The sequence below is a fragment of the Priapulus caudatus genome, unplaced genomic scaffold (assembly GCF_000485595.1).
Source record: "Priapulus caudatus unplaced genomic scaffold, Priapulus_caudatus-5.0.1 Scaffold777, whole genome shotgun sequence".
NCBI classification, from domain to species: domain Eukaryota; kingdom Metazoa; phylum Priapulida; class Priapulimorpha; order Priapulimorphida; family Priapulidae; genus Priapulus; species Priapulus caudatus.
In genome coordinates, this window is record NW_014577838.1 from 7,791 (window position 1) to 22,732 (window position 14,942).

Sequence of the window (14,942 nt, forward strand, 5' to 3'; positions counted from 1 at the left end):
ACGAACGTAGGAACGTACACAGCAGACAAATAACGCACTCAACCCACCATACTCACGCACCCACCATACCCCCCCCCCGCCCCCACACACACCCCCCATATCTACTTGCACTCATTCATACTACATAGGCCTACTATAGAAAAGTGTGGACGCACAGTAACCCAAACACAAGCAACTCAAACACCAGCACACTTGGACACACACAAACACACACACACACACACACACACACACACACACAACACACACACACACACACACACACACACACACACACACACACACACACACACACACACACACACACACACACACACACACACACACACACACACACACACACACACACTCACATGCACATACACACATATATAACACTCGGCCGCCGACGTTTGGGTAAATCCCATTATAGGCGCTTGATGGATAACTCTCGGGACTCAAGCCGTAGCGCAGGCTCACACACACGCCCGCACGAACACGCACATATGAACGCACGCACACACGCACATACACACATACAGACATGCGCACGCACGGACGCACACATACAGACATGCGCTCGCACGCACGCACACATAAACGCACGCACACACACAAGCTTTTAGGTGTAAGTGTTCATATCTTCGTAAACACAGACATACAGCTACGGTGTTGAGTCTCGGTAATACTCATTATTTTGTCTGTGCCGCGCTAGGCGAAAATATTCGTCTAAACTCAGTAGCGACGGATGAATTATTGTTAGAGCTATTATGTGCACGTTTTGCATGTCCTCAAACACTTTGAATAAATGTTTCGGTATCAATTTATGATGGCGATTGAACAAATTCTCATCTATCAAAATCTGCCCTTTCCTTACAAAATGGCGGAGGTTTGTTTAGTTCGTATTTTAATTGAACCTGTGTCTACCCCAATATGACAAAATTCTACAAAACTATATTACGTCTATGTTTGAAGTGTTTTTACAAACGAAGATACCATTGTACTGAGAAAGGTTGTTGATCTCCGCTCCGGCATCGTAGCATCGTAGCGTGATACGTAATACGTAGATGATTGCAGCAAGGAGTAAAGATGATGTAGTCGCAGAATTTGTTCTTGAAGACTGACTTTATTAGTAAACACAATACAAATATATATACATACGGCAACCTAGGTGACCGTGCCTAGGTCCCGTCATCTCTGTTTTCGTCTATCTCCACTACATCGTCTCTCGTCTCTTCCTTTGGGTAATAACTAACTTATGATCTTTCGTCTGTGTCTATTTATACGTTTCCAAAAACCGCCCGGCGACATTTCGATCCGACCGATTTTTGGTCATTATCGGCCGGACCTTGGCTCGTAGGTGTGGCGCGTCGCGTCACCCATCCCCGGCGCAAGGCGATACGGGAGTCGCGCCCGTCCATTGTCGTCGCGCGTTATATGCGTAGCGTCTTATGCGCTAGGTGTGACGTGCCAAGCGTCGCATCCCGTCGCCACCGTTTACTGAACACAATAATACTAAGACATGTTTGCCTTCTGAGTGATTATCTGAACGAAACACAATTAACAGTGTTATTTGTTTACACCAAATAAAAGGCGGTCATAATTTACCAACATTAGCTGGAGGAGCTAGCATCAGCAATAAATGACACCGATTCTAACTGAATTACATCCAGCAAAGTGTAGAGAGATAAAATAGAACTGGATATCAAACATGATGTAATGGATAATTAAATGAATTAAGCATTATTATACATTATTAGACTGCATAGTCACAATTTTCGATATTGTTTATCCGTCGTTCTAATAGTTTATCGTTAAAAACCGACTGCAATTTATTTCGTGCCATTAACGTTAATCACAGATTTCGTTAAAGCATGTAATCAACAACACACCGTTGTAGAATTGCACCTCTGCCGTCATCGCTGTCGTCACCGCAATTATCGCTGGTCCTGCCTTTATCAACACATCACCTTACGGAGGTTAACATGTAAATTTCTTGCTGCAGTGCAATATTAGCCTTGCGATGATAAGTCCCCAACCGCCGTGACTCCATCTTCTTCTCTTCCGTTCTCGTCCCCGTTCTCAGCCTCGCTCTCGCTTTCGGGGTCGCAACGCACTTCCTTAACAAATACGTAGTTGATGTCAGCAGTGACGTGACTGAGAAGCAGAGAGTAAGGCCATCCAAGCATCAGGATTCTGGCCAGCACGCCCCAGGCCCAATGTAGCCACCACGGTCGGCCCTCGTCGCTATTGTACGTAGCAGCGAACCTACAACAGTAGAAGCATCTAGATAGAAACATGGAAAGAATCGATGAGAAAAAAGTGATAAGATATTTAAGGATATGAAGCAAAAAAGAATTAGAAAAAGTTAAAAAAGAGATGAAACATGAAGATCAATAAACTCCCGTTACTACATTTCTGAGATGAATATCGACATTGATTAGTTATTAATTCATAGAACTGAAAAAAGATCGATACTACTACAGCACCAGGTTCGAGCGGTGGTCTTACCAATGGCTCTTTCCGTCAAGCTTGACCTTCTCGATGTAATTGAAGCTTGCCGACACTTCGCTGGTCGCATCCTTGATATGAGCGACGTGGTTCATATAGTGCAGCGTCGTCAGCTCGTCGGCCGGTCGCACGTCGGACGTGAATGTTATCAGCGTCACGCGTTTGTCCGTCGTCGACGGAATGTCGCCGAACGGCGGCGACACATCGAGACAGTGATCGTACTCGAACGCCTTCTCCCACCAGTAGTAGGTGTTCGACGACAGAGTGCTCTTCGTCGTCGCCGTTCGCAGCTTGACGACAGGCCGCTGCGACTGCTTTGTCGCGACGAATCGCTCGACCTCGTCTCGCGACATGACGGTCGTTACCATGGCGACCGAGCTGTCGGCGTGCGCGGTCAGCGGCAGGTAGATGAGGTAGCAGAGGACGGTCGTCAGCACGAAGACGATGACGATGACGATCGGATGGACGGCGCGGGCGACGGCGAGGATCGCGCAGACAACGCCGCAGCTCCAGCCGACGACCTGCATAACGATCCACCACGTGCGCATGCACGCGCGGCCCTCGCTCCGCTTCTCCGCCTTCCATCGGGCGTGCTCAGCGGCGAGACGCCGCAGCTCGTCGGCTGGTCGGCTCAACTTCCGCTGCTCCGCACGCGGCGGAGGCGCAACGGCGTCACCTATCGTCGTCGTTATCGTCGCCGGCGTCGGCGTCGTCGGCGGCGGCGGCGGCTCGTCGTCGCGGTTGCCGACCGAGTTGTGGTTCTCCGTGGCGGAGGTGATCGAGATCTCGGTCATCATACTGCTCTCTCTCTCTCTCTCTCTCTCTCTCTCTCTCTCTCTCTCTCTCTCTCTCTCTCATCTCGCCGTTTCATCTACTGCTCTCTCTCTCTCTCTCTCTCTTCCTCTCTCTCTCTCTCCTCTCTCTCTCTCTCTCTGTCTCTCTTTCCCACTCGCGGCTACTCTCTTTCTCCACTTCGCTCTTCTCACTCTCTCTCTCTCTTTCCCGTCACTTCTCTCTCTCTCTCTCTCTTTCTTTCTCTCTCTCTCTCTCTCTCTCTCTCTCTCTCTCTCTCTCTTTTCACCGCCTCTCTTCTCTCTCTCTCTCTCTCTCTCTCTCTCTCTCTCTCTCTCTATCTATCTATCTCTCTCGCTCCTCCTGCTCCCTCTCTTTGGCTTTTTCGCTCTCTCTCTATCTCGATTTCTCGTTATCTCTCTCTCTTTCTTTCTCTTTCTCCTCTTCTCTGTCTGTCTGTCTGTCTTCTTCCATCCTCTCTCACCTCTCTCATCTCTCTCTCTCTCTCTCTCACCCTTCCTCTCTCTCCCTGTCCTCTCTCTCTCTCACTTCTCTCTCTCTTCTCTACTCTCTACTCTCTCTCTATTTTTTGTAGGCTGACGAACGCGGGTTGCTGGCAATACCAGCAGTGGAGCGATTCTTGCCCGACTTTGCGTTTTCTTCTCGTGGCTGAATGACACTAAATGAAACTGGCGTAGAAAGACATCGACTCGTCCTCCTTGTGCGTAGATCACAAGTGGGATGTACACTGTTTCAATACGCTGATAGGGGCGGTTACGTAATTTTATTATTGATTTCCGTCGCCGGGACGTGGCGAACATCCGTGTGTGACGCGCCAATTTTCCAGCGTCCATCCTTTATATACCTTGATTTCTTATCCTTCAACGTCGAGCGAATCCCCCTCACCCTCACGGTATGATCGAGACCGGAATGTTTAGAACCGCCACCCACGCCACGTAAATGTTGATTGTAGTTTTCACGTGTGTGTAGAAGTGCGCCTTTTCGCCTCCGAACTGGCTTATTGAAGACTATCCCATCAGTCTATATTTGCACGTCTGTGTCGGTGCGTGCATGTAGTGGTGCGTGCATTGAAACGTAGTGCGATCTGCATGTGTGCGTGTGTGCGCTGCGTTGCGTGCGCGAAAGGGTACTTTTTGTTCCATGTGTGCGTGCGTGCGTGGTGCGTTGCGTTTATAGAGCTATCAGCCGATCCTTATTCTTTCCGCACCTTCGTTGACATCAGCATCCCATTTACCTGTGCGCATCGGACATGATGTCTATCGCAACGATGTCCTCCGCTCGCGAAAAAATCTCGAATCAGTCCCAGTCGTATCACCTCCTGTGCATATTAACAGATTAGATGAAGATTGGCCGTGCTTGGCGGTTGTTGGTCGGCGGGGGAAATTCTATGTAGCGATGGTAATGATATGTACAGATCTTGCAACCTGTCCATTTCGCCATTCGCATGGGCGTCATGCCGACAACTGGGATTGTTTCTAATGTACCGCCCATGATGCATGGCATCTCCCACAAGGTTTTCGAAATTGTCTATGCCAAGCGATCCCGCTTGATTTTATTTGCGGCTCTATAAAATCAACTCGATTTCGATAAAAAAGTTTTGAGTTGTTTAATGCATGCTATCTATGCGTGCATTGACTGCCCCGCGCAATAGTTAATGCGATGCGCTTTATGGAAGCCAAAACTCACAGCCGTGCGTGTACTTAAGTTGCCATTATTTTTGACTGATAAAGTAATAAAGATAGGACGGTGCAACTATTGATGGATAATGACCGCCTGAAAGAAGCTTAAATTTGTCGGAGGGAAACTGAGATCCGCGAGCCAAGATTTTGATAGGCACATTTGAATTACATTTGGGGTAAAGGAATATTTGAAAGCAGGAAATAATTTCATTTTCGCGCAAATGTACACGACTTCCGCATTTCCTGTCCAGTATGGTCGTATATCCATCCGTCTCATCCATCCATCTATCCTGATCATCCATCCATACCATCCATCCATCCATCCATCCATCCAATCCATCCATCCAATCCATCCATCCATCATCCATTCATCCTATCATCCATCCAGGCCATCCATCCATTCCATCCCATCCCACTCCATCCATCCTTTCCAATCCATCCATCCATCCCTCCATCCATTCCATCCATCGCATCCATCCCTCATCCAATCCATCCTTATCTCCATCCATCCATCCATCCATCCATCCACCCCTCCATCCATCCATCCATTCCATCCCTCCATCATCTCATCCATCCATCAATCTTATCCATCCAATCCATCCATCCATCCATCCCATCCATCATCCCATCTCATGCCATCCATCCATCCATCCATCCATTCCATCCATCCATCCATCATCCATCCATCCATCCATCCATCATCCATCCATCCACTCGTATCAATTCCTATCCATTTCATCCATCCATTCATTCATCCTCCATCCGTCCGTCCATCCATCCATCCATTCATTCATTCCAGCATCCATCCGTCTATCCATCCATTCATTCACCCACCTACTCATCCATCCACCCATCCATCCATATATTCATCCATCATCCATCCATTATCCATCATCCATCCATCCATATCCACTCCATCCAATCCATCATCCATCATCCATCCATCCATCCATCCATCCATCCATCCATCCATCCATCCATCCATCCATCCATCCACCATCCTCCCATCCATCTATCCATCATCCATACCATCCATCCATCCATCCATCCTCCAATCATCCATCCATCCATCTATCCATCCATCTCCATTTCCATCATCCATCCATCCATCATCCATCCATCCATCCATCCATCCATCCATCATTCATCCATTCCATCATCCATCCATCATCATCTCATCATCCATCCATCCATCATCCATTCCCATCCAATCCATCATCCCATCCATTCCATCCATCCATCATCCCATCCATCCATCCATCCATCCATTCATTCATCCCATCCATTCCATTCCATCCATCCATCCATACTATCCATACCATCATCCATTCATCCATCCATCCATTCATCCATCCATTCCGTCCGTCCATTCCATCCATCCATTTCATTCATTCAGCCATTCCACTCCGTCTCCATCCATTCATTCACCACCTACTCATCCATCCACCCATCATCCATATTATTCATCCCTCTCCATCCATCCCTTCATCCATCCATCCATCCATCCATCCATCCATCCATACCATCCATCCAGTCCATCCATCCATCCATCCCATCATCCATCCATCCATCCATCCAATCCCTCCATCCATCCATCCATCATTCCACCATCCATCCATCCATCCATCTTAATCCATCCATCTCATCATCCATCCATCCATTCCCTCCATCCATCCATCCATCATCATCCATCCATCCATCCATCCATCATCCATCCATTCATCCATCCATCCAATCCATCCATTCCATCCATCATCATCCATCCATCCATCCATTTCCGATCCATCCATCCAATCCATCCATCCATCCATACCATCCATCCATCCACCCCATCACCCATTCCATCCATCCATCCATCCATCCATCCATCCATCCAATCCATCCACATCCATTCATCAATCCATCCATCCATCCATCATTTACCATCCAATCCATCCATCCATCCATCCATCCATCCATCCATCCATCCTATCCATCCATCCATCCATCTCCATCAATCCATCATCCATCCATCCATCCATCCTCCATCCATCATCATCCATCCGATCCATCCATCATCCATCACATCCATCACATCCAATCCTCCATGCCATCCATCCATCCATCCATCCATCCATCCATCCAATCCAATCCCTCATCCATCATCCATCATCCATCCATCCATCCATCCATCCATCCATCCCACCATCCATCCATCCAGCCATCCATCCATCCATCCATCCATCAATCCAATCCATCTCATCCATCCATCCATCCATCCATCCATCCATCCATCCATCCATCCATCCATCTATCCATCCATCCATCCATCCATTCATTCATTCATTCGCGGTTTGCTACAATAACGTTCACATTTCACGTTGAACCGAGCGCGATGTAGTTATGCTAACGTTTTTGCTGTTCTAAACACGGTCTAAAATAGTGCGGGATTTCAGAACTCGGAAGAGTTGAACATCAAAGTTGGCGTGAATGTTGCTATTCACAAAAAACGGTTAGATTAATGATGAAAGGCTCGCCGCAGAGAGGTACCCGTGCTGTGAGGTGCAGAGCGGGTGTATTAACCCGTGAGTGCGGCGTCCTTTACCATGCGGCAATTCAATGCAAACCGCTCCATCAACTATCGCCACGAATATCTACTTAGAATGGTAATCAAATTAGGATGGTCGCTAAATAGCCGGAGCTAGGAAATAGAGATGACGAGAGAGGGAGGAAAGAGAGAGAGAGAGAGAGAGAGCCAGAAGGAAAATACGAGGTGAGAACGAGAGAGGGTTGGGAATTGGGTAGTATATATATAGCGACAGAAAGAGAGAGAGAGAGAGAGAGAGAGAAAGAGAGAGAGAAAGAAAGAAAAAAGAGACAGAGCGAGCGAGGGAGAGAAGGGGGAATAATATATATATATACTGGAGGAGGAGTTGTGAGTAGATTCGTATGCGGAGGAGCAATCAAACGCATGCTTCAGTTTCGCAGCAACAAAAACAATGTCGCCGGTGCGTTCACCTATACTAGGCGGCTGCCGCCAGGGCCGCGCGACGAGCGCGCGAACTAATGGCAGTTGACGCACGTAGGATTTGCTCTCCGTTTTAGAAAGTATACAAAGGCCACTTTGTTTGCCTACTCGCCAGACAGTGCGATGGTAGATCGATGCAGCATTAGGGAGCCGTGTTGGTTTCCAGGTAAAGCGATACGCGCCGCATGAAAAATCCTCAGCAAGGAACTGGGTGCTGGCCTTTATGCACCACAAGTGCGCACATTAAATAATTATTTCGTAGTCAAGTAACACTAGCCGCCGGAACGCTATCGAAGCCGTGTCTGTCATAGTCACCGCAAATAGCGCCCAGCGAGACATTTCATCTCAAGTCTATATTTGAGTACATTATTATTATTATCGTTATCATTATCATTATCATTATCATTATCATTATCATTATCGTTATCATTATTATTATTATTATTATTATTATTATTATTGTTATTATTATTGTTATTATTATTATTATTATTATTACTATTACTATGTTAAGCACACGCAACTGTTCACTGCGCGAAACAGGCGTGGCAGTTAAGGCGTTAGTTCTTCGTCACTCGCACCTCCTGTCATGTGTGCGTTTACTTGTGTGACATTACGACGACGTTATTCGTGTTGTGTGCGGCGTATAGCGGAGGCTTTAAATTTAATTTACGTGTAAGGCGTTTGTCGTCAAACACAGCACCGCACATCAAGTAGCCGACTGACACATAACGTCGCAGCGGGAGCGATGGCGTCATTGTAGATGGAAATCGATGTCCTCCGCTTCGTCTGCTATTCTATATTCAGCCCGTGTATTACACGTTGCCTTTCAGTGCGAAGACACAGGTGGACGTCGGTATTTATTCAGCCTTCTTTCCCGTAACATCTCCGCTGGTGGTTTATGAGACTAATATATGTCTGTCTATCTAGCTGTCTGTCTGCCATTCTTTTTTTTCTTTGTATGCAAATTTCTGTATGCCTATGGCGGTGTGTCTGCGTATCTCTTCTTTCTCTCTCTCGCTGTGCGTGCATGCGTGCGTACACGTGTGTGCGTGCGTACATGCATATGCATGCGTACGCGTGCGTGTGTGTGTGCGCGCATGAGTATGTGTGCGTGCGAAGAAGAGAGCGTGTGCGTGCGTGCATGCGCGTGGAAGAAAGCGTGTGCGTATCTCTCTCTCTCTCTCTCTCTCTCTCTATCTTTTTGTAGGCCTGCGAACCGCGGGTTGCTGGCAATACCAGCAAGTGGAGCGATTCTGCCCGACTTTTGCGGATTTCTTTCTCGTGGCTAATGACACTAAATGAACACTGGTAGAAAGACATCGACCTCGTCCTCCTTGTGCGTAGATCACAAGTGGGATGTACACTGTTCACTACGCTGGCAAGGGGGGTTAACGTAATTTTATACTGATTTCCGTCGCAGGACGTGAGCGAACATCCGTGTGACGCGCCAAATTTTCCAGCGTCCATCTTAATATACGTGATCTTATCCTTCAACGTCGAGCGAAATCCCCTCACCCCTCCACGGGTGATCGAGAGCCGGAATGTTAGAACCGCCACCCACGCACGTAAATGTTGATGTCGTTTACGTGTGTGTAGAAGTGCGCCGCTTTCCTCCGAACTGGCTTATTGAAGACTATAACCCCATCAGTCTATATTTGGCACGTCTGTGTCGGTGCGTGCATGTAGTGTGCGTGCATGAAACGGTACGTGCGTCTGCATGTGTGCGTGTGTGCGTGCGTGCGTGCGCGAAAGGGTACTTGTGTCTCCATGTGTGCGTGCGTGCGTGCGTGCGTGCGTATAGAGCTATCAGCCGTCTTATTCTTCCGCACCTTCGTTGACATCAGCATCCATCTACCTGTGCGCATGCGTGACATGATGTCTATCGCACGATGTCCTCCGCTCGGAAAAATCTCGAATCCAGTCCAGTCGTATCACCTCCTAGTGATATTCATACAGATAATGAAGGAATGGCCGTGCTGCAGCGGTTTGTGGTCGGCGGGGGGAAATCTATGTAGCGATGGCTTAATTGATATGTACAGACTGCAACCTGTCCATTTCGCCATTCGATGGGCGTCACTGCGACAACTGTCATGTTTCATAAATGGTACCGCATGAATGCATGCATCCTCCCACAAGGTTTTCGAAATTGTTATGCCAAGCGATCCCGCTTGTTTTATTTGCGGCTCTATAAAGATCAACTCGATTTCGAGTTTTGACGTTGTTTAATGCATGCTATCTATGCGTGCATGACTGCCCCGCGAATAGCTAATAGCGTGCGCTTTAATGGAAGCCAAACTCACAGCCGGCGTGTACTAAGTGCATATTTTGACTGCATAAAGGCTAATAAAGAATAGACGGTGCACTATGATGGATAATGACCGCTGAAAGAAGCTTAATTTGTCGGAAGGGAAACTGAGATCGGAGCAGATTGATAGGCACATTTGAATACATTTGGGTAAAGAATATTGAAAGCAGGAAATAATTCATTTTCGCGCAAATGTACACGATCCGCATTTCCATGTCCATATGTCCGTATATCCATCCATTCATCCATCCATCTATCCATCCATCCATCCATCCAACTTCTACCACCATGGGCAGAGTATGGCATGGGTATCAACTTCTACCACCATGGGCAGAGTATGTTAGGTGTGTCTACTTCTACAACCGTGGGTAGAGTAAGGTAGATGTATTACCTTCTATATACCGTCGTGGGCAGAGCGCGGTAGGTGTATCAATTTCTAGCACCTCGGATAGTAGCCTTACCGTGTAGCTCACAACGAAACGAAGCAGAGAATCAGAAGGAAGGATGGCGACGATAGGAAATAGATCCGACTGGCAACGCGCGAACCGTGGTACGGGAGGAAGGTGGCGCCAATGTCGCAATGCGCGAGAATGCACGCGAATATAGCACACTCGTTCATAGGACATGCATTATCACACACGGGCAGTGCGATTTTACGTAACCGCTATATGAAATGCCTTTGTAGATTTTTTAGGATGTATATGCGCGCGTTGAATGGTGAGCGATGTACGCAAAGACGTATCGCTAACTGTACGTGAATAACAACAGTTTCCCGGAAAGCCACAAATGCTTGGGCTTAACGGACGTACGTGCGAGTTACTGTGACCGCTAGAAGTCTATTCGCAGAGAACACGCATCGAACTTCTGTTCTATTTAATGTAATATCAAAAGAATATATCGCTATATACAACTCGCAATTCATGAATACGACACACATGCACGCTCCTCCCTTAATCTCCTCCCCTTCCCCCCATTCTCTCCCCCTAACGCACAGATCCTGCCCGACACGTACGCCCCCGGAACTACACGAACACCCCCTACCCGCACGCACGCCCTGCCCACACGCGCGCACGCGCACCCCTATACTACACGCACGCACGCCCTCCCCTCACGCACGTACGCCCCACCCTACACGCACGCACGCAAGCATCCCCTACACGCACGCACGTTTTCCCCCGCACGCAAGCACGCCCCCTACACGCACGCACGCACGCAAGCATCCCCTACACGCACGCACGCTTTCCCCCGCACGCAAGCACGCCCCACTTGCGTTTTTCTCGTCCGTTGTCGTCGCCAGCCTTCGGTGTTTTCCCAAACCCAGCGTGTGCTCGCTCGCACGGCGCTCGTACAAGGGCTCTCCACGTAGCCAAATTTGCATCGAGTAGCTAATGGCAAAGGTAATTGATCCCCGGGTTGCAGTAATGAAAATATTATTTCCTGCGCAGCACATATTGAATCGGACAGTATATATATATATATATAAAGGTATATATATATGTATATATACGGTACGGTATATATATATATATACTTTGCGTGTACGATTAAGCCGTCTCAGTTCAATCAACACGGTGTGGGAAGATGCTGGAAACGCGCGTGCGCTGTCACTGTACCACCAAATTGATGCCACCTCGCGATCTTGTCAGGACCCCACCAACCTCTCGACTCGATGATGACGTCGGCAGTTGCTAGGGGATGAGGTGAGATCTGCTACTACATTACGAGTATACACCCACTCCGACACGCGGCGAATTAAGGAGGATTCTTTAATACCGACCCACCTAACACCCACCCACCCCCGCCCGGCTCCTTCACGCGGCTCTTCCACCCACAGAGCATACGCGGCGGTAAAGTGACTCGGAATGATTTATAGCGGTTTATTGCATCGAGTGAATGCTATTAGCTCGTCAGCGTGTAGCGTAATAACTTGCAGCTAATACTCGCCGCCGAATGATAGGTTTATTAAATCAGTAAGTCACATGGGCGGCGTCACGAGTGACTATCGAAGCGAATGAGCCTGAACGCGGTCGCCACTCAAACAGTATTGTTTATTCACTACATTACCTCTCCCCGCAGTGTGCGCGCCGACCATATTGATTGCGAGAAACCTTTCGCCTCCCGTATTTATCAAAAGAAGAGCCCACTTCATAGATTTAAACGACCGCGATGAATTGCTACAATGGAGTTTTGTCCACACGTAATTCCTCTCTCAATAATGATGTTTAATCTTCTTTGTCCGCCCGAGTGTACGTCTATGAAGAGAAATGCTAAGTGGAGGGTCTAAATTGGTCAACAAATTTGCTCGGAAATGAAGACCATTTCCAACTTTCGTGCTGCTGCGCTCGTTCAATATTAGCTTTATTGAGGCTTTTGTATACACGCTGTTAGAAATGTGTTATATTAAATGATAATTTGACCAGGGCACGGCATCACGACAGAAGGTAGCTAGCTGGCCACAGCACTCAGTACGTGACCGAACTGAGGTGTCGTGCGGTCTATATGCATAAGGTCATTGTGACTGTATCCTAGTGCTGATTCAGTTGACATATCACTCTGCCGAGATGACTGTCAGGCAACTATACATATAAGTTGTAGGTCATAGACACACACGCATGCACGCACGCACGCACACACACACGCACACGCACATGCACACGCACATGCACACGGACGCGCACATGCACACGCACACGCACGCGCACACATACACATTCACATACACATACATGCGTGCACGCACTCACGCACGCCCCCTCCCACACATACATACCTATATATATATATATATATATATATATATATATATATATATATATAATACTAAAAATAGTAATATATAGTTTCTTTAATTAGCATCGCGTTATCTCACTGGCATTCACATAAGGATATTAACATTAGTACTACCGTACTAATTACAATTATCAGCTTCACAGCAGATGCACACACATCATACTGTAGATGTGCACTGTAGATCCGACTCAACACTCACGCAGATATACCATTTAGACATTCATGTGCCTGGTAAAATAAACACACCGTGTTAGGTGAGGCGAGCGAATATAAATATATATATATATAGTTTAAACTATGAGAACGTTAGTGTCGTGCGAGTATAATCCCCATTATGTTTCCCTGAATGCGGGGAAGAATCCCGCGTGACAGATTGAGCGTGAAATCTAGCGTCGCTGATGCTTAGTGCGATAATATACGGCCCGCGTTCCGTATAGCGTAGATGAAAGTAATGCTATAGGCCAGGGACAAAGCGGCAGCGGCTAAGGTATAGCACGCATTCGGTCGAGCGCGTCTGGACAGCTGGCTGGTCCGGCGGCGGCATTTCTGCGCGTTGCTGTGGCAATGCTTTTAACATGCTTGCACAAAACCCGTGTGAAATTGGATTGGAGGCTGTCTCATCAACTTCCACAACGGGCTAATTTTCCCACTTACGCCATTTATCCGAGTACTGGACTCTATTTACGTTTGACTTAAGTGGATGAAAACGGCCAGCTCAACGTCGGGAGTTTATTCCGCTGGCGAGCTATGAAAGATTCGTGGCGCGCGTTGGTGACGGTGCGCCTGAGTAGGATCAGAGAGGCGTGAGTGATTTCGTACGGCCACATTAACCCGAGAAAAGGTCGACTAATGAGATTATACATATTTATGGCTCTCACTTCTCTTTCTCTCGGCCGAATATGATTGTGCATGTTGTCGGTACTGGGGCTTCCAGGGCTTAGCCAGCAATCAGTTACAATAAACAGCGCAAACCCCGGCGTGTCTGACTGTGCAATGGTCTACGATAAACGGGCTGCTGTTTTTGTATGCCATACTGGCCTCTCTTTACCTCGCTTCACGCTTCAAGCTGATTCACCGTCTTCAATTATTTTATATTGAGAGCGAAGCTAAACAGTGTTAATGGAAGTATTCGGAGGGCAGGTTATGCAACTACAGAGTGAAATTTAGAGAGGGGGGGGGGGGTCGGTCGAACAGAGTTTCGCGCGATCTGTAAAATTTCTGCCTACGCATTCTCGTGCCTGCGTCCATTAGAAGTTGTGAACGGGTCTAATAAAGAGACCACGTTATACAATAGCAACACACGCGCGCGCTTGTGTATACCCTCAAGCGTGCACGCACGTAAGCAGTAACGTACTTGTAAAGCCCAAGTTTACACGCACACTCACACGCGCACTGATACATACACATACACACAAACGCAAACCAAAATGCACGCTGTACTTAAAACGCGCACGCACGACCGGACAGCACATACACACGCAGCACCAGCACAAAGCACACCACACGTACACCACGCATCACCACACACCACACACACACACACACACGACACACACACACACACTATCACCACAACACACACACACACACACACACATCACAGAACCCACACACACCACACAAACACACACATCAACACAAACCACACACACACACCGCATGCACGCACGCGCGACAGCCCGCCCGATGCCCACACACACACCGACACACACACACACACACAGCACAACACACCAACACAGCACAAACATACACACACACCAACACACACACACAGCACACACACACACACACGGCTGCCGACCACACACATACACACACACACACACACACACACACACACACACACACACAC